At 36.7% G+C, this 24,152-nt stretch overlaps 1 non-coding gene across 1 annotated transcript; it reads right to left on the reverse strand.

The window, feature by feature from the left end:
- Window positions 1-1,043: 1,043 nt before the first annotated feature.
- Window positions 1,044-1,150, reverse strand: LOC124891346. The gene has a single exon (XR_007049658.1). It is a non-coding gene; the product is annotated as a small nucleolar RNA R71 (small nucleolar RNA).
- Between the last annotated feature and the right edge of the window lie 23,002 nt (window positions 1,151-24,152).

Below are 24,152 nucleotides of genomic sequence, written 5' to 3' on the forward strand. Positions count from 1 at the left end.
AGTACATCCCCGCTCAATGATGTAGTTGTAATTTCTAAGTTAGGTAAACAATTAGATGTCGGGAAACCATGATCATGCGATAAACCCTATGAATCAACAACCAAGATAAGAAATCTAACGAATGAAGTTCAAAGGTGTAGTATGATTGTTCATAAGCCTTAAGCCTGGGCTTTACTATATTGATTATTTCAAGACTGTACTTTACTCATTGATTCCTTTACTTTATTTTACAAATATTTAAAACTCTATTTTTGTTCCGCTTGTATTAATTGAATCTAAACTATGAACTTGTATTAAAGATTTGCTTAACCAATTCCCTGTGGGATTGATACTTGACTTTTATTAAGCCACTTTACTATTTGCTAGACCAGGTACACTTGTGTGTGTGCTTGGGCTCTGTCAAGTTTTTGGCGCCGTTGCTGGGGACTTAGAATTTGGAACATATTTTTATTTTAGTTTTGATTTTTAGACTTATTTGGTGATTTACGCTTTGTCTTGTTTATGTATTTGCAGGAAATAGGTTAGTAAGCTAGCAAGGGATAGGGATTTGTTAGAACCAAGCCCCAAACCCGAGCAACACTTTAATAAAAGAAGGAGAGAAGCAATCCCTATCCCCTAAATTCCATAAATCCAAGAAGACCAAGAGAATCCTGCCGTCATGGCTGATGAGCAAAGAGCCCACAGGACAGTTAGAGAAGTGAAAATCCCCCTCAACTAATTTGACCTCCCCATTTTAGAAGCCAGCAACTGGAGGCTATTTTGAGGTCAAACAAAATATGGTACAACTTCTGATTAGTAGTAGTCAGTTCATAGGGCTTTCTCATAAAGATCCACAGGTCCACCTGTGGAATTTTCTAGAAATCAATGATAAATTCATTCCTAAGGGGGTGAATGCAGACTATGTGATGATGATGTTGTTTTCTTTTTCACCAATTGGGGAATCAAAAAAGTGGTTGAATGCAGAACCAAAAAACTCAGTAACCTTATGGGATGACATAGCCAGAAAATTTCTTATTTTGTTCTTCCTGTCTGTCAAGACTGTGAATCTTCATAATGAGATAGCGTGCTTCAAAAAAAAGACAGACGAGAATCTTTGTCATGCTTGGGAGCGCTTTAATGCACTTATTTAGGAATGCCCACACCATCAACAGTTCAATGAGATACTTGCTAATTCTTTTGTAGAATATCTTGATCACAATACAAAAATTTTGCTAGATTCAGCTATAGGTAGTCAAGCTCTAAGATGACATATGATTAACTGTATACTTTATTGAACCTTATCGCGCAAGGAAATCGAGAATAACATGGTGATTCTAGGAGTGCCACCAAGAAAGTTGTCAGTTTGTTGGAAGTGGACCAATACACCACTTCATCAGCTCAGGTTGCAGCATTGGAAAATATGATAAACACTCAGTTCGACAGCTTGAAGTGGGGAGTAGCACAACCTACAACCATAATAAATACAATCCAACAAGCTGCAGGTTGGTGTGAAGTTTGTAGGAATAGTATCTATTCTGCGACCATGTGTGCTTCAAATCTAGAATTGGTAATTATATGGGCAATGCTTGAAGACCAAATTATGGTAATGCATATAACATGAAGTGGTAGACTCAGCCATGGAGCACTAAACAAAAAAAAATTCAGCAACCACATGCATTACCAAATGATTCAACTATCAACTTGGAAGAGATTATGAAGTAGGTTCTAGCTAATCAAACACAGTTGGCTGCAAGCGTAAAAAGTCAGCAAGCGGCCCATAGAAGCTTAGAATTGCAGTTGGGGCAGGTACAACAAGCATTAAATACTAGGACTCAAGGAAATTTTCTAGGAGATACAGAAAATCTAAAACAAGTTATAGCAATCATCTTGAGGAGTGGTAAAGAGCTTCAAGAAGAACTTTCAACGGTAATAAAGGAGGTAGATGCAAATTTGACTCCCCCATAGGTAAATGACAAAGTTGCTGAAAAATTGAGGAAGTGTGAGTACTCAAAAGAAAAAGATGCTGAAGAAGTGAAAAAGATGCCACTACTTCCTTTCCCACAGAGGCAAATAAAAGTGAAAGAGGAGGCCATGTTTAAGAAATTCTTTGACACGTTCAGAGAGCTTCACATTAACTTACCTTTGTTAGATGTTTTGTAGGGTATTCCCAAGTACGCTAAGTACTTGAAGGATTTTGTAGCTAATAAAGTTAAATTATAGGATGTAGAAGCAGTAGTAATCACTAAAAAGTGTTGTTTTGTGGTGACACAAAAGATGCCGAAAAAGCTTAAGGACCCTGGGAAGTTTACTCTCCCCATCCAGATTAGCAACAATGAGGTGGTTCAGGAACCTAGTGATTTAGTCAAAAGTATCAACTTGATACCCCTATCTCTATTTAATACATTAGGTTTTGGTGATCCCAGACCATGCACTGTGTGTCTGCAGCCGGCAAACAGGTCCATTACCTATCCAGAAGATATCATTAAGGGTGTCATCATAATGGTTGAAAATTTATCATTCTTGCAAACTTTATTGTTCTAGAATTTAAGGAATATGAAAAGACACCAATCATCTTAGGGAGCCCATTCTTAGCAATCAGAGGAGAATTGATTGATGTTAGGGAAGGCACATTTTCGATGAGGTTGGAGGATGAAGAGACAATATTTAAAGTTTAAAAGTGCTCAACATAACATCCTAATTTAAATAATTGTGTATGATAATTGCTATTGAATGGTATAAGTATGGGATGGCTAGTCCGTAAAAGGCTTCTTCTTACACCATCATTGAGAAGCCAAAGCCTCCAGTACCGTAACCTGATAAGATAGAAGTTGATGATCCTAAAAAGGCTAAAGTTTAAAAACCAATTATCCTTGAGAATTAACACCCAAGAGGGGTTAAAATAATAAGAAGTTGAAGGCCATGCTTGAGAAAAAAAGAAAAGAGAACGACTAAGTCATAATTGGGTCGTACCGCAACATTAAATTAGGTGCTGCGTAGGAGGCAACCCAAGTTAAGTAGGTATGTTTTATTTTTAATTTTTATTATTTTTTAATTCATGTAGTTTTTTTTATGGAGTCACAGGTTTATGGGAAGTCTAAGTACTGGAAACCTGACCTAAGGGGCATGGCAAAAATTGAATATGGGGTCCCATGGATCCCATTAATGCAGATGCTACTAGCTAGGCCTAGAGGCCTCAGAGAGTATTTCTAACTCTTACTTTAAAGTTCACTTTGGGGACAAAGTAGATTTATAAGTGTGGGGTGGGAAATTCCTAATTTTGGGCTCAATTTAAATTTTTTTTGTGTAATATATTCTTGTTGGTGCTATTTTTGATTCCATGGTGCAATTGTTTTGTTTGGAAAAAGTATGTTGAATGACTTTATTGCTATTTTAAGACTCCTAGGCTCAAGTTTTTGACTCCTGTTCTTGTTAGCTTAATATTTGAATTTATGCTGTAGTGTGGTTGGGAGTCTATGATGATACTATGTGAGTCGAACATGTAACATGTTTGATGTGAGGTATTTTGTATATTCCTTGTTTCATATGATGTCTAGAACTTGCCCGGTGTGTGTGCAAAGAGAAATAAAGAATGTGAGTTTACGAGATGATTTAGGCACTTTTTGGATAGCCTTATTTTATACCTTGTTTTTTACCTACCCTTGTGCATAGTCCTAGTTAAACCCCATTGAGACTTTAGCTTATATTATTTGATACCCTCATATGTATCCTAATACCCCTCGTTGATGGAACTTAATTTGATCTAGAAAGCTCTTCTGTGCTTTAGTGTAAAATTAATTTAGAAAGGAGTTTGAAAAATAAGAGAAGAAAGGTGAAATTGATGCCCCAAGGTAACAATTATTGGTGTTGATAATTGATGTATGGTGGTTGGGTGAGGTATACATTTTGCTAGAAATATTACCATGGTTGTGAAAAAGAAAAAGTAAAAAAATAATTCATGTGGTAATAAACAATACTTCCACCATGTGTTAGTGAAAATGCTTAAAAGAAATGGGGTAAACAAAAGATATGGGTAGATAAAAATTGTGTAAATTGGTTGTTGGAGATTGGTTATAAATGTATTATTTAGTGTATTAAAGTGCTTAGAGAGGTTAGTCACTAAACCCAAATTATTCCTACCCGTCCCTTAGCCTATATTACAATCCAAAAAAGACCTATTTGATCCTAAATTTAACACCCTGATATTAGTAGAGTATGATACTAAGGGAAAGCTTATGGTTCATCTAGTGTAACTTGCGAATTCCTTGTGAGAGTGAGCGTAGCTTGATTTGTATACCCATTATGATAATTTGCATTATTGTTAGTGATTATTGGTAACTCTTTTGTTGTGAGGGCACATGTTTGATAAATATGAGTGATTCTAGTGGAGTCTTTAATTGATCAATATGCATGAGTTTTCCTCTTGTGCATTCCATTCTCGAGGCTATGAGGTTTTGAAGTAGAATTCTTGGGCTTTCTATTGTGTATAACATGCTTAGTGAAGAAACTTGCATTCAGTGTAGTCATTATAGTGCTAACTTGAATGTATTGATTTTAGTATAAGTGTGAAGTCTCTTCAGCTCATGATGCTAGTAGTTAAGGATTTTTCAAGGACGAACAAGGCTTTAAGTGTGGGGTGGTGATGTTTGGTGTATTTATGCATTCTAACGTTACTGTTCTAGCTTATTTAAACTTGATTTAAGGATGATTCATGTACTTAATGTGTTGATAATGATATAAATGTTCATCAAAGTGTCCATGTATGTGTTTAAAATGTTTAATGGTGTTTACACACAAGTTTTGATTCAAATTGATCATTTGGAATTCAACCGAGAAAACTAGTGTGACTCGCTTGAACTAGGTGTTTGTCTAGTCTATTGTGTTGGGTTCTAACGTATTTAATAAATTTATAAGGTTGTTACAGTGTATTTATATTTGAAAAAACTTTGTTATAATGTTCAAGGGTCAATTGGATAAATACAAGAGTCAAAATAATAAGCTTAAGATCAAAATGAACCAAGCCTATGCTTAGCTCGTGTTTCTAGTCCACCGTCTTGGATGTTGTATTGTTTTGAGATCTAAATTGTTGATTTTACTGGTATAGCATTCTTGTTTAATGTACTATGAATACATATTAATTATGTACAAGCTTTAAATCATGTGCCAAAAACTCAAAAAGGCTTGGAATCGATCACTGAAGCATAATACAAAAATTTGACGCATTTTGGACACCTGAAATGTCTTTGGCGAGTGGATTCTCATGGAAGATCCACTAGGTGGGTGCGGTCCACCATTGGATTCATAAGGGACCCAAAATGGTGACTCACCATATCACGGTCCTAATAGCTATATAGGAGGCACCGCATCGCAGTGAAGAGTGAATACGCCGTTGTCAAATTCTAATAGCTTGTCGCGATTAAGATGCATTGTGGGATAATAGCACTGAGACCACAACCACGATGAAATAACCATGAAAAATGGTATTTTGTTCCCCATTTGAAAGGAAATAGCGTGGAAACCTAATACAAGTCGGTTTATGACTTGTCTACTATAAATATAACGTCTTAAATGTCATTTTAAACATCTTGGAACACCCTAGATCGGTTGGAACAAGGTTGGAGGATACCAAAAATTATTTTTATGTTTTATAATTCTTTAATTTAGTTTCTTTATGGTTTGTATCATCAATCTAAGAAACTAGATGATGAATATTTCCATCAAAGGCTAAACTCCCTTTCCGGGATTAAGGCCAAGATTATGAATACTTTCATTTTGAATTAAGTTTTTTCATGTTGCTTATCATTATGGTTGCTTGTTCACTCTTTTTTTAAATATTTTAAGGATTATATACCCTTAGAATGTATTTATTGCTAACCTTGTGATCTTGGGAGAGGGAATAGGGAGATAGAACATGGGGAGAAATTGTAATACCTTGAACTATATTTAAGTCGAGTTTCATCCTTAAGAAGAGTAAGGGCTGACTTTCCAAGTGAGAAATATTTTAAACCATGTATAATTTCCCTAATATCGACTTTTTTCCATGTTCAGAATTGAATAAGATTTTCGTCGATACTAAATTCGTCAAAATCCGATGCTAGGGTAAAAAGTTATGGATGTTTTACAGAAAGCTATCTGAACTGCCCAGGAGCGATGGGCGGACCAATGGACCGTTGAGCTAGCGATGGACCATCGCCCATAGCCACCGTCATGAGGCAGTAGTCCCATTCACTGGCCAAGTACGACGGTTAGGATCGACAGACCATCGAGCTAGCAACGGATCATCTCCCCAGGCCATCACGATGAGGTAGTAAGTCCTGATTCTGGACCAAGTGTGACCGTTAGATCGATGGACCGTCGACCCAGCGATGGACTATTGTACCCACCATCGTATATCCTGTTCAGTGATTTTTAGTCATTTTAGAAAGGGATTTTTTGTCTTTTTATACCCTTTTTAACACCTATTTATATCAGATCAAGGCTCATAACTTCATTATTCATCTATAACATCAAAAGCTAGGGTTTCTTTCAAGATAAAAAACCTAAGAACTAGATTAAAACCCTTTTTCAAGAAAACTCAAAAAACCAAGAATCTCTCCAACAACCTTCAAGAAAAATTCTCCTAAGGTATGTTAGATGTTGTTCTTGGGTTCCTTCCAACCAAGAGGTTTAAGAATCCTTTTAAGAATTTCAAAGTTTATGTATTTATGAGATGTCATGATTTATGTGTATTGAAGTTCATGATTATGTGTTCTTGAGTTTAATTCATAATGTAGACTACAGGTATTAAGAATTGATTCTAGCATGTGATTAATTGTGTGATATTCATGATAAACCCTCTTCAAGTTGCATGTTGGTTGATGAAATCATGATACTTAGGTGTAGTATTTGTTGTATAACCAAAGAATGCTCCCCATATGTTTGAAAAAATGCTTGTTTGAAGGAAATAGGGTCATTATAGAATGTTGACAAAAAATCCCCAAATTGTGTGTAGATTCATGTATGCCAAGAGTTTGTTGAAATGCGTTAGTGATTGTAATGGTGAATAAAAGTCCATTTTCATGGTTATTCGAGAATAGTTATGTTTAAATTTTATGTTATCGAGCCCTGGGGGTATTTATACCCGACAAATTAGCTGGAAATCTAGAGACAGTGTCAGTTTCAAGATACTCTCAATCAAGCCATGATTAGTAGAATTTAGACAGTTACAGAAAGTAAGGAAATTAAGTAATCTCAGTATTAGTGCAATTCAATCTCAGTATCAATCTAATCCAATTCAGTATTCAGTTCAGGCTTCAGTGAAGCTCAGTATGCTAATAAAATTCAGTAGCATTCGATCAAATAGTAGAATCCGAGCAGCATTTTTTTAGATAACAAAACCAAGCAAACTCAGTCAGATCAGTCAAGTAATATAGACAGTAACAAATTCAGCCTAGTCTAAGTTCAATTAAGACTAAGTTTAGAGTCCTTCAGTTGGGAGTAGAAACTAGCACCGAGTGAGTGCAGGGATGACAACTTCCCTGTTAGAGAGGTAGATTCATTAGTAACAGTCCCTAAACTCCAGAACTTTATAGCCAGCGTAGGACCAGGAGTAGCCCATTAGATTAAGGCTTGACTATCATACTGCCTTAGGCTTGAATTCCTGTTCAGGGTAACCCGTTAGAGAGGCTTCACCATAGTAGAGGTCTTTACCCGTGGAACGGTATTGAGACCCTTCCAGCTGGGGTTACAGGTTGGACCCTACTAGATCAGATTTAGGGCATACCGGTTAAGTGAGAACTCCCACAGTTATAGTTCAATCTCAGTCATCACAGCAACACTCAGAAATCAGGACTGTCAGATACTTTCGTTCAGCTCAGTGAGGAACTTAGATAGTTTCGTAGATTCACAGACCACTTTCTATAATGGCCTGGTCTCACATTAAGTTAACCATTATTAGTATTAATCGATTCAGAGATCGCCCACTAGATAGACCTGATCTCAAAATCAGATTCAATCGTTCCTTATCATTAATACTAGATTTAATGATCATCCACTAGATAGTTTTGATCTCAGTTTCAATTAGTTGATATTAGTAAGACCAAAATTTAGTTATTAGTAGACTCAGTTATTGAGACTCTCAGTGTTAGTCAACATAGATATCAGTATTAGTAAACTCAGTTGTCAGAAGTTCAAGTATTCAGAAGGTAGTATTCAGTCCATATATGTATCCTCATTTAGTACTCTCACGTTATTCAGTTAAGCTATGTTCATGCGTAAGCCCTTGTATTTAGCCTTACCTCATCTAGCATACTAGTACATTCAAAGTACTAATGTATAACTTCTCTTGTGATATGGTATCTTATACTATAGGTTCAGAAAAGCGAGTGCCATGGTACCCTTAGCAGTCCAGATTCAGCCAGCAGCAGCTGTCTTAGCAGTGAGTCCTCATTATTCAAGGATGATTCTTATTTTATTATGGCATTAGACTTAGTTTATTTTCAGTAGATGGAGTTAGTTGGGGACATGTCCCATCAATTCCACAGTTCAGATAGTTTAGAGGCTTTTTGGATAAATGCATCAGTATTTAGTTTTTAGTTTTGAGTGTTTTAGATATTTTGAACCTTATGGCAATATTTCGCCAGTTTTAGGCATTTATTACCTATATTATGTAGTACTCAGGTACAGATATCAGAAGAGGGTTAGCTTGTGGTCCTTTGGGGTCATGAGCACCGTGTGGCATTCCGATTATAGAAAATTGGGGCGTTATAGAAATAGAGTATGGTTTGTATTCTTTATAAAATAAGGAATCCAAAATAGCATCTAGGATAGGGATATACTTATAAGCCTTACTTAATTTACATGTAGGATGATATCTTTAAATCACTAAGTTGGATTAGTACATCCCTGCTCAACGATGTAGTTGTAATGTCCAAGTTAGGTAAGCGATTAGAGGTTGGGAGACCATGATCATGCGATAAACCCTATGAATCATCAACCAAGATAAGCAATCTCATGAATGAAGTTCAATGACATAGTGTGATTGTTCGTAAGCCTTAACCCTAGGCTTTACTCAATTGATTTTTTCAAGATTTTTTTTATGCATTGATTCCTTTACTTTATTTTACAAATATTGAAAACTCTATTTTGGTTATGCTTGCATCAATTAAATTTAAACTATGAACAAGAATTGAAGCTTTGCTTAACAAAGTCTATGTGGGATCGATACATGGCTTTTATTAGGCCACTTTACTACTTGGTAGACAACGTACACTTGCATGTGAGCTGGGGCGTTGTCATCCGTAATGCCCTAAGTCTATACCCCGAATGCTACACGATGCTCATAATCCTGAAGGACCACAAGCTAACCCATGACTGGTACCTGCTATAATAACTGAATAGTAATACTGCAAATATGAAAAAATTAGGTGAAAAACATGCCATAAGGTTTAACACTATAGTAAAACTGAATACGGTATAACAATACCAAAATTGAAATGTCTAAAAAAATCTAGTTTGGAAAGCCTCTAAACTGTCTGAAATAGGGAGTTGATGGGACAAGTTCCCAACTAACTCCAAACTACTAAAATAACTGAAATGCTGAAGTAATAATCATGTCCTCGAACAATGAGGTTGCACCACTAACTCTGACTGCTAAAAATCTGAACTTCAAAGGGTGATCGAGAGCCGTGTGTCTGAACCTATGATATAAAATATCATAGCACAAGAGAAAAGTATGTGTCAGTACTTTGAATGTACTGGTATGCTAAGTAAGGTAGGCTGAAATGCATGGGTTTATACACATGAACAATACTGAATGAATGACATGAATATAAATAAATGAGAGTACATGCATAGATACATAAACTATAAATGAGATCTTGTTAACACTGAATACTGAGTCTGAATACTGATTAACTAATATCTCAGTATACTAATACAAAATTACTGATAACTAAATGACTGTATCTGACAGTCCTGAATCAGTAGAACTGAACTCAGTTCTATCTAAGATTGGAACTAAAACTGAGACTGTGGGAGGCAATCATCCAACCAACATGCCCGTCTCTGAACTGATTGGGGTCCAACCTGTAACTCCAGCTAGAAGGGTGTCAGTACCGTGCCATGGGTAAAGAAAACCTAATTCAGCCTAATCTAGTAGGTGCTCTAAATGAGAATGGTGGTACCCTCAACTAGTAGGTAGATCACCTCATCAACCCTCAACTGGCAAGTTGATGTCTCAACCTACGCTGGCTACGTAGTTCTGGAACACAAGGACTGCTTCTAAGGATCACACCCTCTACTGGCAGGTGAGTCCCTAACCTTGGGTTCACTCGATGTTGAATCCTACTCCCTACTGAATAGACCCTAGATTAATTTCTAAATTGTTCTAATTTGGATTGAACTGTTACTGATCATACTATTTAAGTGAACTGAACTGAGTTCACTGAGTTTCGTGGACTGATGAAATACTACTGAATTTTGTTAACTGACTGAGTACTACTAAGTTTTCCTGAGTTTTGTAACTGACTGAATTTTACTGATCATGACATGGCTGAATACTATTCTGTAACTTACACTGGCTCTAGGCATACAGCTAAATTGTCGGGTAATAAATACCCCCAACACTCAATAGCATGGAAAGAAAATCACTGCATGACTTTAGTAGTATAATGGTACTAGCTTACTAACAATACATCCACTTAGGCATTTCTGTCAAACACTTGATATACATTGGGCATATGCAAGATTAAATTCACATAATAGCATGTTATGCTTAGGCTAGTCAATTCACATAGGCATTTTGACAAACACTTGAGAAGCATGGGTATTTCACATATCAATACACATGTAGTACTATCATGAAATCCACATTCATCTTGCAACTCAAGAGTTTAACATGAAGTTCTCAAATTTCAATTCATAATTAACTAGTTTGCATAAAATATAGGACAAATCATAGAGTCAGATCACCATTAACATCATAATGATGAATACATTCAAGATCCAAGAAGAAATTCATGAAATCAATTAACTTAAATTTTAAAAGAGTTTCTTGGACTCCAAGGGTGGAAGGATACCCTTGGATAAACACTTCACATACCTTAGTGCCTGAATTCTACAAGATTGGTGGTGGTTTCTTGAGTTCTTGATTTGAAATTGACCCCCCTAGGGTTTTTGTTCTTGAGAAATTTGAGAATAGTGAATGAATTTAGCCTCTAAAGGGACTTAATCTCGTGTTTTGGGGGCTGATAAATATGGGAAAAGACCCTATCACCCCTGAGGATGTGGCTTTTTAATAACTGAAAACTAAACTGTCAATGCACAGATCAACGCACTGCATTGTTGGCATCTATTCGATAGCCAAGCACCGGATTGAGTCTGCATCGGTTTACTAGAAATTGCCACTAGAGCCAAGGAAAAACATTTATCGATGCGATGGCCGATGCACCGCATCGAGATCGCATTGATGAAATTGTTTGGATTCCCAAACGTGGTTCAAACAAGGTCCAAAAAATACGAAACTCATCTGGGAATACCTAATGAAATTCCTGATCATGAATTAACCTAAATATTGACATTTTAAGGTCATCAGAGTTGTGAAATAAAGTTGCCAACTTATGAAGGCCAAAATAATACTAAGTCTAAATACTTAGCCAAATTTTTCTAAGTCTGGGACCCTTTAGGAAGCTTAAAAGACTCAGTTGAGCTTAGGATTTTGCGGGGTCTTACATCATCTCTCTTTCGTACCTTTGAAGTTTGAAGACCTCGAGCCTTCATATTTGATATTTTTTCAAGGTGGTGTGTGCTTTTTGCTCAAAAAATCTCATCCAAATCAGAAGAATCAAAATCAAATTCAAATTTTTGGGATATGTTTTCATCCCTTTTCAATTTTTGTCAAAACCCCAACTACTCTCTACCACTCAAATGACTTTCTTTTTTGACTTTCAAATGGACTTCTTTCGAGTATAAGTTTTGAACCCATGCTTCCATTAAAGGGGAGAGAGGATTTTGGGGGAAATTTAATGATTCTGTAGGTGGACGCTTCTAATCTTACATAACCAAAATCCTCGAAGAACAATCAGAAAATCAAAATTCAATGACCTTGTGTTGAACTCCATCGATTAGAATAAAATTGGTGGTGTTGGAAAGTGCATTGTGATAAGCTCGTTTTTCTCTGTTGCTACCCGAAAAAAGGGAAACACTTAAATCTCTTTTATATATTTTCTTCATGATTTGATGGTGTAATTTGTTAATCTTTCTATAATTAGAACGTGGATTTGGTAATCGTTGAACTCATATGGTGGCAGGATTAGAATTTTTTTTAATTATACATCGTGTTATTGAAAAAGCTCATAGCTTTAAATGGTTGTGTGAATCATTTTAATTAATGTATCACTGTATGGTGCTCGTTAAGAGATAAAAATTGGAAATTTCTTATATTTTAAGGCTGTAACAGATGAATTTTTTTAGGCTCATTCCCATGATTGTATTTAATTTATTTATTATGCTTCAGAACAATGTTATAATCTGTTTGTTCGTAGAAGATTGTTTTGCTTTACTTATAAAGGACACACTTCCATTTGCATTTCACAAAAGGAAGTGAAAGGGTGGTTTGAGATTCTGATATGAACTCTAGTTGTGAAAATTGGGAGTTTGTGTAATTTATCACTTTGCATCGTTTAAAAGTTTTCAAGTTTTGATGTTGTATGAACTGCCTTAAATTTATGTAGTGACATTATGTAATCAGAATATTGTTTCAGCAAAATTAAATGGTTAAACAAGGGAATATTCTTATTTATTTTAAGGTAAAACAGTGCATAAAAAATAAAAGGTTAGACTGTGATGCTCTTTCTAAATCAATCATCTTAAACTTTGCTTGTTATCTTTTACATGGCGTTAATGCTAGTATATTAGAAGTGATAACTGATTTTCTTTTATTAGTAAAGTTTATTGTGCAGTCGGCTGATTATTTGGATTATAATTGTTTGAAAAGTCGAGCCTCAACTTGTGAAATTCTACCCTACCTTACATGAATTTCCTTATTCCTTGAATAAGCCTAACAGGCTTGACTAGTGTTACAGTAGCTAATATATATGTATCTGTCATTACATTTTTTCTACACAAATTCAGAGTGCAATATTTTCGCCTAAGTTTTTAGTACAAATATGTTTCTCATTAATGTATGTCAAAACAATTAATTTCTTCATGTTTGAAGACATGATATGTACGATGGAACTTAATATCTCTGCCTAGTAAAAGCACACTATGTTTCCTTCGCAAATTAAAGTCCTACTTATGTCTGGTGTTCTTTTTTTTTTAAAATCTACTTAGTTAGAAGTTTAGCATGATTGCTTGAAGTGTCCAATATTAATTTATTATACTAAGTCCTTTTCTTGGTTATGTATTGATGTTGTAAGAATATTACTAAAAGTAAATTGACATGTCCTTGCTATAGTCACTTCGTGTGGTAATTAACTGATTCTTTCCTTTATAAGTCGCCTTGTCAACACACATTTTGCTTATAAATTAAGTCGTTGTGATCTTTGAATTAGATTGAAGTGTGTTATTTTCTTATTTTCTTTGATGTGTTATTTTCTTCATTTCTTTGATTAACTTATCCTTATGATGTGAAAATTCCAATTCTAATGATTATCTCTCGTTTATTGCATGAACTTCTCCACAATGAGATTAAATGGACTCTCTTGCATTTCCTCAGGACCAAGTCCTATCAATCGAGTCAAACCCCATGCCAAAGTCCTAAAAGTTGACCAAAAGACAAGAAACAACGTTGTATACACCACCACCACCACAAACAACAACAAACCCAGAATGTTCCCACATAGTGGGGTCTGGGGAGGGTAGAATGTACGCAGTCCATACAACTACATCCGAAGAAGTAGAGAGGCTATTTTTGATAGAGCCATAGCTCAAGAAAAAGGACCATGACCTTAGTCAAACATCGCAAGCATACAACATTGTAAAATAACAACGATAATACAACTACAAAAAAAGTATATTAACCAACAAAAGGCACCACCCTCCCCCCAACTCTAGTACTACAAACCAAGCGACATGAGACTCACCTAACTCCCTCCTATGACTTGACCATAACCCTTCGCCCTCTACCCTAATACTCTTCCTCCAAACCTTCCTATCGAGGGTCATGTCCTCAGTGAGCCATAAATGCTTCATGTCATGTCTAATCACTTCTGTCCAATATTTCTTCGGTCTACCCATACCCCACTTGAAACCATCCAAGGCCAATCTCTCACACCTACAAATTGGAGCATCCATGCACCTTCTTATCATATGCGCAAACCATCTCCGCCTCCCTTCCCAAATCTTATCCTACACTGACGCCACTCCTACCTTGTCCCGAATAGTCTCATTCCTAACCCTGTCAGCCCTCATGATACCACACATCCAATGCAACATCCTCATTTCTGCCACCTTCAACTCCTAGACATGAGAATTGTTAACCGGCTAATACTCCGCGCCATACAACATAGCCGACCGAACTGCAACTCATTAGAATTTGCCTTTAAGCTTGGGAGGCACCTTCTTATCTCAAAGAATTCCTGAGGCGAGCCACCATTTCAACCAATCCGCCCCGATACGGTGAGAGACATCCTCATTAATCTCTCCATTCCCCTAAATCATAGACCCAAGGTACTTAAAACTATCTCTCTTACAAACCACCTGAGACTCCAACCTCACTACCACCTCGTCCTCTTGCCTCATTTCACAAAACTTACACTCCAAGTACTCCGTCTTTGTCCTACTCAACTTGAAACCTTTAGTTTCTAGGGTTTATCTCCAAACCTCTAACTTATCATTAACACCTCGGCATGACTTATCAATCAAGACTACATCATCCACAAAAAGTATACACCATGGCACCTCACCTTGAATACCCCGTGTCAACACATCCATTACCGTAGTGAATTCCAACGGACTCAGAGTCAAACCCTGGTGCAACCCTATAAGTATTGGAAAATGCTCGAAATTGCCTCCTACAATCCTTATCCGAGTCTTTGCCCCCTCGTACATGTCTCTAATCGCATGAATGTATGCCATATTTACCCCCTTACCTCTAAGCATCAATACGAGGAAAATGATCCTTATTCTTAACCATCACCTTATCAACTATTGATAATCAATACACATCAGCATAGACAAATTCTTCTTATTTACAAACAAGATAGGCGCACCCCAATGTGATACACTAGGTCGGATAAATACCATATCCAACAAATCCTCTAACTGATCCTCTAATTCATTTAAATCGGCTAGGTCCATCCTACATGGAGGAATAGAAATGAGCTTAGTTATCACCTTAACATCAATAGCAAAATTAATATCATGATCTGGAGGTATACCTAATAAATCCATAGGAAACACATCCATGAACTTACAAACAACATTAATAGAATTAAAATAAGGAGGTGAAGCAATACTAGTATCATGAATATGAGCCAAGTATGACAAATATCCCCTCTCAACCAAATAGCGAGCTTGAGCATATGATATAATCCTCTTAGGACCTGATTAAAACATATCCTTCTAAGCTATCCTCAGCACACCTGTTGAAGCTAAAGTCACGGTCTTAGCATAATAATCTAGAATCATATAAGAAGAAGACAACCAATCTATACCCAAAATGACTTTAAAATCAATCATATCTAACACAAGAAAATCACCCCCAAGTCTCACTCCAAAATAAAGTCATAGTACAAGATTGGTACAACCGATCTACAATAAATAAATATCCTATTGAGTACATACACAAATAGGCAAGGAAAAAGGCTCAATAACAGAATCAAAACCCAAAGCAAAATATATAGACACATAGTAGAAAGTCAATCCTAGATCAAATAACATAGATGTAGATTTGAGACAAATAGGGATGATATATGTGGCCACAACATCAAAAGCCTCTTTCTCTTGTCTGGTGGGAATAGTATAGCACTATCCGCAACTACCAACCATTTAAATAGCCTTGGGACCACCACCATGGGCTTCACTACCTTTGGCTTTCATACCTCTGGTAGAATCTTACTTTTCACAACTGAAATCGAAGTAACTCTAATCATATGGTGGGGATAGTCCTTGGACAAATGGTCAATCTTAACATACATAAAGAAATATCTATTGCCTGACTCAATAAGAGAAAGTACAGATGGGACCAAACAACTACCCTGAACTACTGGACCAAAAGACCCACTACCTAAACTCTATAAGGTTGCCTGCACTGGTCTACCATGATACCTATGAGAGCCTCTAAAATTTCTTCCTTGAGAAGCTTGACCTCTGAACTCACAAAAATAATGCACCTTTTTGGTTCCTCTTTGAGATTATTAAAGAATACCCATAGTCATCTTAGCATGATTCACTATACTCCGAAATGATGCTCTAAATATAATCATCTGAGATGTAGCCAACTGAAGGGAAACGTCCAATCCCTTTATGAACTTCTAAATCTTCTCAAACTCAATGAAAATATTGCAATAAGAAATCTGGACAAGGTATGGTAATGTGCCTCATACTCTGCATCAGTCATGAAGCCCTACTCAAGGCAATTAAATTCATCTCTAATCTGATCCCTCAGATGGTAAGGCATAAATATCTTAAAAAAGGCATCAACAAATTAATCCCAAGTCATGTCAAGAGAATCAAGAGGTCTGGAACAAAAAAGTGATCTCCACCATTATCTAGAAGTATCTCTCAACTAATAGGTAGCACAAACAACCCTATACAACTCAACTAAACCCAAATTATGCAATATCTCCCAACAATCAATCAAAAATTCATACACATCATCGTGCACAACACTTCTAAATCTAGGAGGACGCAAATGAGTAAATCTTTCAAACCTTTTTTGATCCTATAGAGACATAACTGCACCCATAGTAAGAGAAAACATCATGAATATGGTAGGATAAGATCCCATATGAGGAGATACTATAGATAAAGGCTAAACTCCTACCTTCAAAAAACCATACTTAGATACCGGCATTGAAATAGGAATAGTACTTGGGGTTTGAGGAAGACCCACAATAGAAATAAGTGTGACTAAAAGATCCACACTTGGGACTAGAGGAACACTCGGGATAACCAAATAGGAACCCTCTAAATAGGTTATCAAATACTCCAACAACCCTTCCAAGATTGGAGTAGAAAAACACCGAGAATCTGAAAGTGTCATGACCTAAAAGTAAGATTTATGATAGCACTTTTCATAGAGAGCCTTGACAAGTATGTCTATCACACAAATTGACAAAAATAGGGAAACAACAGAAATAACCCCAAGGTAAGGCTTATAGAATTAAAATGAACCATATAATAAAATAAAAAAGTGGAAACATAACCAATGATATTAAACTAACTCCCAAAATCAGGTGTCAATAGTTTAAGAAATACTAATATAATCCATGAGTCAAATAATTACAATCTCCAACAGGAACAATATCTATCTCTGAATACTAATAAATACATAAACTAATATAGAGAGATAAAAGTGGACCCCAGATGCATGATAGTCTAACTGCTACCATGAACATCTCTAAAGGCCCCCAAAATCAAGCCACGTGAGATGCACCTACACTATAATCTATTTCAGAAGGGCACAGTAGGGATGAGTGTGGTCCACTTGTACTTATTAGGTATCATAGGCCGACTAAACATAGTATAAAATTAAGCATACAAAATACACACTAAGGGCACGTTGCCTGTAATCCATAAATATCCCACAATGGTAGCTGACACTGCTAGCACTAACAGTTTTATAATATCCACATATAATTTAGAAAATATAATACCCCGAGAAATTTTTCATTGAAATTTTATGCATAAACGTGTAGGGTTTTATCTTCTAGAATGAATTATAAATTTTTCCATGCGGAATGTCTTATATTATGACCCACAATTCCATAGAGTATCGAACAAGATTTCCAAAGATATGTGGATCATCCAAAATGGATACCCGAGCGACAATTTATGAACATTCCAATCGTACCGTGAATAGTAGTGAACAATAAACGTGCAGGAAAAAGTACTGAGGCCTGGTGTATTTTTTCTCCAACTTTAAATGATCATAACTCCTTGTACATAATGATTTGGGTGATCTAATATATATCAACAAAAAGCTCTGCGAGTCCTCTTTCCAATGAAATTAGTTTCATCCAATTTGTCTATCGAAGCAAAAGATTATGGTCGATCTACTTCATCCTATCAAAAGTAAATTTTGGGGTCAAATTCAAAAGGTCATAACTCCTCTTAAACAATTATCTGGGTGAAATACTATACATCAATAGAAATATATGAGAGTCCTCTTTCTAATCAAATTAGTTACATCCAATTTGGATATCAGAGTAAAACATTATGGTTGATATACTTCAGACTATCAAAACAGTCCACCAAAGGACAGATTTGAGAATTATTAGATTTTTAGGGGCGTTTTGTTCAGTCCCCCTCTCCCAAAATCCGTCCAAACCCTATATTAAAGCCTACTAAAAGTATTATATGTTATATTTCATCAAATTCCCTCAAAAATAAAACCTTAAGCTCCTACATCCAACTTCAAGAACCTCCAAATTCACCATTAATTCTGCAAATTTATTCAAGATTTCAAGTTTCTAGTTCAAGAACTTCAAGAACCATCATTCAAAGGCACGCTTAACATATCAAAAATGAGTATTGATATAAAGTTCATCATTCAAGGTATATAGGGTTTTTCAACAACAACTCTCTTTTGTTCTTGTGCCCAAAAGTAATTTTCTTTACAAAGGCATGATTTTTATTGAACCCATATCTTATGATGATTATTATGAAATCTTGATGTTTATGATTTTGAAAGATGAAGTTATATTTTTGGAGATATAAAGCATGAAACTTGAATGATATTTATCATGATTTTGATATTTGGGTCGTGAATCCCCATTGGAAATTGTGTTTTTTTAAGAAAGTGTGTTATAAGCACGTTGATGTTGAATATTTGAGATATTTTGAATGATTTGATCTTTTGATCTGAATGGAGTTATTTTAAACTCGAGTCTAAAAGAAATCCACAACGTGATTGATTTTGATAGATGGGAAGCATAATGGCTCTCGAGATATATTTATATATTACTGAAATTATTTTGTTGTGGATTTTCTTTGAAATGATCTAAGCTAAGTCTGGGAGAAATCTTTTGCACCGAGTGGGAGGTATAAAGTGACCTTACTTCCCTAGAACTACGTGCCCCCGTAGGAGTGTTCCTGAGGCTGATTTATATAGTGATCATTAGTTTGTGTGGATTTGATATCAATAGTCCTACTCTGATGGCAAAGATAGGATGGCTCTCCCCAACGTAGATTGTATGTTGGACTCCATGTAAATCACATGGTTTATGTCGGTATAGGATCTCCCAGTGTGTGTGTGTTTCCTTGTGTCTATGGTGAATGGTGAACTAATTTGAAAGTGGAATTGTGAAAGTTATTCTTTCAAAAGATTTAAATGATATTTAAATTATGAGAATTGATATTCTTTATTAACTAAAAGTGATTAACAAATTATATGATGGCTTATATGTGTTATTGTACTTATTTCATCCTCTCATAATTATGATTATTTTCTTCGGGCTATGTGAGTCTTTCATACATCCTGTATATTTCTTATAAATATTTATGATGATGATGTTGATACAACTGTATACACCCCCATATACTCGGTTTCTTTCCATGGTACTGACCCACATCATCGGATGTGGGTTGCATTTTCTCAAAATATAGGTTCAGGTGTTCAGTTCTAGGTTTGACAATGATTCTTCAGGTACGTTGTTCTATATCCTCTGTTGTGGTGAGTCCTCATGTTCAGAGGAAATGATGTCTAATGTTGGTTTCACAAAATTATTTATATTTGATAACTGATTATGAGTCAGTTGGGACATGTCTCAACGACTCGCTGGTTTTATTGATTTTCTTTGAGGCTTGTCAAACTAGTATAGATGTTGGGAGTTTGCTAATAAGTCGTATTTTGTTATCTTTTTGAAATTCTTTTATTCTTGGATGATGATTACTCTTTTGATATTTGAGGGTTATTTATGGAAACCTCATTGATTTGTGTTGAACTGAATGAAAATGGCTTAAATGGTTAGCTTGGGGCTACTCGTAGCCTCAAGCACCGTATGATGCTCTGGGACACATTTTCTGGGGCATTACAAACTTGGTATCAGAGCCTAAGACAAGCCGCATTAAGTAGAGTCTTGATCATCGGTGTAGTATTCCACATCTATGAGCAAGAGGCTACAAGACATTTTAGGAAAAAATATGATTCTTTCTTTCAGAAGTCTGTCGTGCTTAAAGTGTCTCTCTCTGCTATTGATTCATGCTCTCTTCTTTCAAAAATATGCCTCCACGTCGATCAAGAAGAAATAATGATTTTCAGCAACCTCAACCCGCTAACCCATTAAATGAAAATGTGTCTAATGCTGAATTTTGAGCAGCCTATTAGTCACTGGACTAACTCATTTCTACAAATATTTAGGCCAACCCATCCCCGGCTCCACAGCAGCAGGGAGGTGATTCAGCTACTGCCAGGATCCATGACTTCATGTAGATGAATCTACCAGAATTCTATGGGTCTTAAGTCTGATGAGGATCGACGGTTGTTTTTAGAGAAGGTGTGGAAGATTACTCAGGTGATGCATGTATCTGAAGAACATAGTGTAGAGTTGGCTATGTATAGGTTGAAAGATTATGACTGGGTTATTCCTTAGAGAAAAGGTAGAGGTGAGGGAGTTGTCCCTACAACTTGGCAAGAGTTCCAGGATGCATTCCTGGATAAGTTTTTCCCTTTGGATATGAGAGAGGTGAAGGTGGAAGATTTTATGAACCTGCGATAGGGCTTTATGACTATTAGGGAGTACTGTCTAAAGTTCAATCAGTTAGCAAAGTATGCTCTTGACTTAGTGGCTGATAATCGAGCTAGTATGAGTAAGTTTGTGACTAGAGTGTCTAGTTATGTGGTTAAGAAGTGTAGGTCTGTTATGTTGAATAGTGAGATGAATCATTCTAGGCTGATGAATCATGCCCAACAGATTGAGGAAGACAAGATTAAGGAGAGAGATAGAATGAGAGGGAATAAGAGAGCTAAGTCCGAGCAGTACGAACAGGGTCAGACTAGATTGTAGAGAGGGAGTCGCCCTTAGTACCAGGATCATTTGTCTATGCCAGCAGTGAAATCTACTAGTGCTCCCATTCCTAAAGGTAGGCACAAGTAAGGTAGCAAGTCATATGCATCCAGGTCCTAGTACAGTGCTGGCAGTAAGCCAAATCATCCCTTGTGTCCTAAGTTAGGTAGGGCTCATTTGAGTGAGTGTTGGGGTGAGAAGAAGGGTTGTTTCTGGTGTGGTGACATGGGTCACAGAGTTAGAGATTGTCCACAAAATGGACAAGGGCATCGTGACTATCGCCCTTAGACCCAGACTCAGACTGTTAGTGCTCTAGTTCCAGCGACTCGCCCAGCCCCAGCTCAGGACGCCTTTTCTAGCAATGCTGGCGGGCAGCGTCACAAGAAATACTCTGCTTTACCATCTCGCTAGGAACATGAGGACTCTCCCAATGTTGTTACTGGTATGCTTCGTATATTTCAGTTTTATGTGTATACTTTATTGGATCCTGGATCCAGTTTCTCATATGTTACACCTTTTATTGCTGTAAATTTTGAAATGAGTCCTGAGATTATTCCTGAGCCTACCCTAGTTTCTACCCCAGTGGGTGATTCAATTATTGCCCAAAAAGTGTATAAAAAGTTTCCTGTTACCATTCTTCATAGAGTCTTGTTGGCTGATCTTATTGAGTTAGACATGGTAGATTTTGATGTGATTCTGGGTATGGACTGGTTGTATTCTTCTTATGCCTCTATTGATTATCGAACCCGAGTGGTCAAGTTTCAGTTTCTGGGTGCATCCTTATTTAAGTGGTCTGGGGATTTTGTGTCACCTAAGAGTCATTTTATCTCTTACCTCAAAGCTAGAAAGCTTATTTCCAAGGGGTGTATTTACCATTTGGTTAGAATCAAAGACACTAAGTCTGAGACTCCAACTCTCTAGTCTGTTAACGTTGTCAATGAGTTTTCTAATGTCTTTCTGAATGATCTCCCAGGGATACCTCCTGATAGAGAGATAGAATTCGGGATTGATCTTCTTCCCGATACTTAGCCCATTTCTATTTTTCCTTACCATATGGCCCCTACAGAACTTAAGGAGTTGAAAGAGTAACTCACAGATCTACTAGATAAGGGTTTCATAAGGCCTAGTGTTTCTCCTTGGGGTGCTCTTATGTTGTTTGTGAGAAAGAAAGATGGCTCTTTCCGTATGCGCATTGATTACCACCAACTGAATAAAGTCACCATAAAAAATAAGTACCTCCTCCCGAGAATAGATGATTTGTTTGACCAATTGCAAGGTGCAAGTTATTTCTCAAAGATAGACCTTTGTTCGGGCTATCATCAACTCAAAGTTAGGGAGTGTAACATCTCAAAAACCGCTTTCTGAACTCGTTATGGCTATTTTGAGTTTCTTGTTATGTCTTTCGGGTTAACTAATACCCAAGCAGCTTTCATGGACCTCATGAATCAAGTGTTCAGACCATATCTGGATATGTTTGTCATAGTGTTCATTGATGATATACTGGTGTACTCCCATAGTGAGGATGAACATTCTGATCATCTTCGAACTGTCTTGCAAACCCTTAGAGATCACAAGTTGTTTGCCAAGTTTAGTAAGTGTGAATTTTGGCTAAGGTCAGCTGCTTTTCTGGGTCATATTATTTCTTTCGAGGGTATTAGAGTTGATCTCCAAAAGACTGAAGCTGTTAGAAATTGGCCTAGACTTATTTTTCCAGCTGATATCTAAAGTTTCTTGGGTTTAGCTAGCTATTACCGCTGTTTTGTTGAGGGTTTCTCCTCTATAGCATCTCCTATGACTCAGTTGACCCAAAAGAAAGTGAAGTTTTTGTGGTCTGAATCTTATGAGAAGAGTTTTCAGGAGTTGGAGACTCGACTCACTTCAGCCCTTGTTTTGACTTTGCCTGATGGTGTTGATGGTTTTGTGGTGTACTGTGATGCTTCGAGAGTTGGGTTAGGTTGAGTATTGATGCAGAAGGGTAAGGTGATAGCTTATGCTTCTAGACAGTTGAAACCCTATGAGATAAATTACCCCATCCATGACCTTAAGTTGGCTGCTGTTGTGTTTGCTTTGAAAATCTGGAGACACTATTTGTATGGTGTCTATATTCATGTTTTCACTGATCATAAGAGTCTGCAGTATGTGTTTACCCAGAGAGAATTGAATCTTAGGTAGAGACGATGGTTAGAATTGTTAATGGACTATGATATGAGTTGCTGTACCATCCGGGCAAGGCCAATATTGTGGCGGATGCCCTAAGTAGAGTGTCCATAGGTAGTGTAAGGTAAGAAATATTTGGCTTGTGATGTACATCGTTTGGCTAGATTGGGGGTTAGGTTGTTTGACTCTGCTGAAGGTAGTATAGGGGTTCAGAGTAGTTCCGAATTCTCCTTGGTTTCAAAAGTTAAGGAAAAGCAATACTTAGATGGTAATTTGGTCAGACTGAAGAAATCAGGCAAAGACCAAAAACTAGAGGTTTTCTCCCAAGGGGAAGATGGTGTATTAAGATTGCAGGGTAGATTGTGTGTCCCAAATGATGATGATTTGAGGCAGAGGATTATGGCTGAAGCGCACGGGGCGTGATATTTTATTCATCCTGGTGCCACCAAGATATACCGATACTTGCAGGAAATCTATTGGTGGAGTGGCATGAAGAAAGATATAGCAGCGTTTGTAGCTAAGTGTGCAACATGCCAACAGGTTAAGGTTGAACACCAAAGACCTGGTGGTATGATGCAAGAGTTTAGTATTCCCGCCTGGAAGTGGGAAGAGATAAATTTGGACTTTATGATTGGTTTACCTCTTTCCCGGCGCCATCATGATTCCATTTGGGTTGTGGTTAATAGGTTAAATAAGTCTTCTTATTTCTTGCCTGTTCATACTTTATATACTGCTGAGGATTATGCTAGATTGTATATTCGAGAGCAAATTAAATTTCATGGAGTTCTCTTGTCTATCATTTCGGATAGGGGTACTCAGTTTACTTCGCAATTTTGGAAAGCTTCTCAGAAGGGTCTTGGTACCCAAGTG

Source organism: Capsicum annuum, unplaced genomic scaffold, assembly GCF_002878395.1.
Source record: "Capsicum annuum cultivar UCD-10X-F1 unplaced genomic scaffold, UCD10Xv1.1 ctg3430, whole genome shotgun sequence".
NCBI classification, from domain to species: domain Eukaryota; kingdom Viridiplantae; phylum Streptophyta; class Magnoliopsida; order Solanales; family Solanaceae; genus Capsicum; species Capsicum annuum.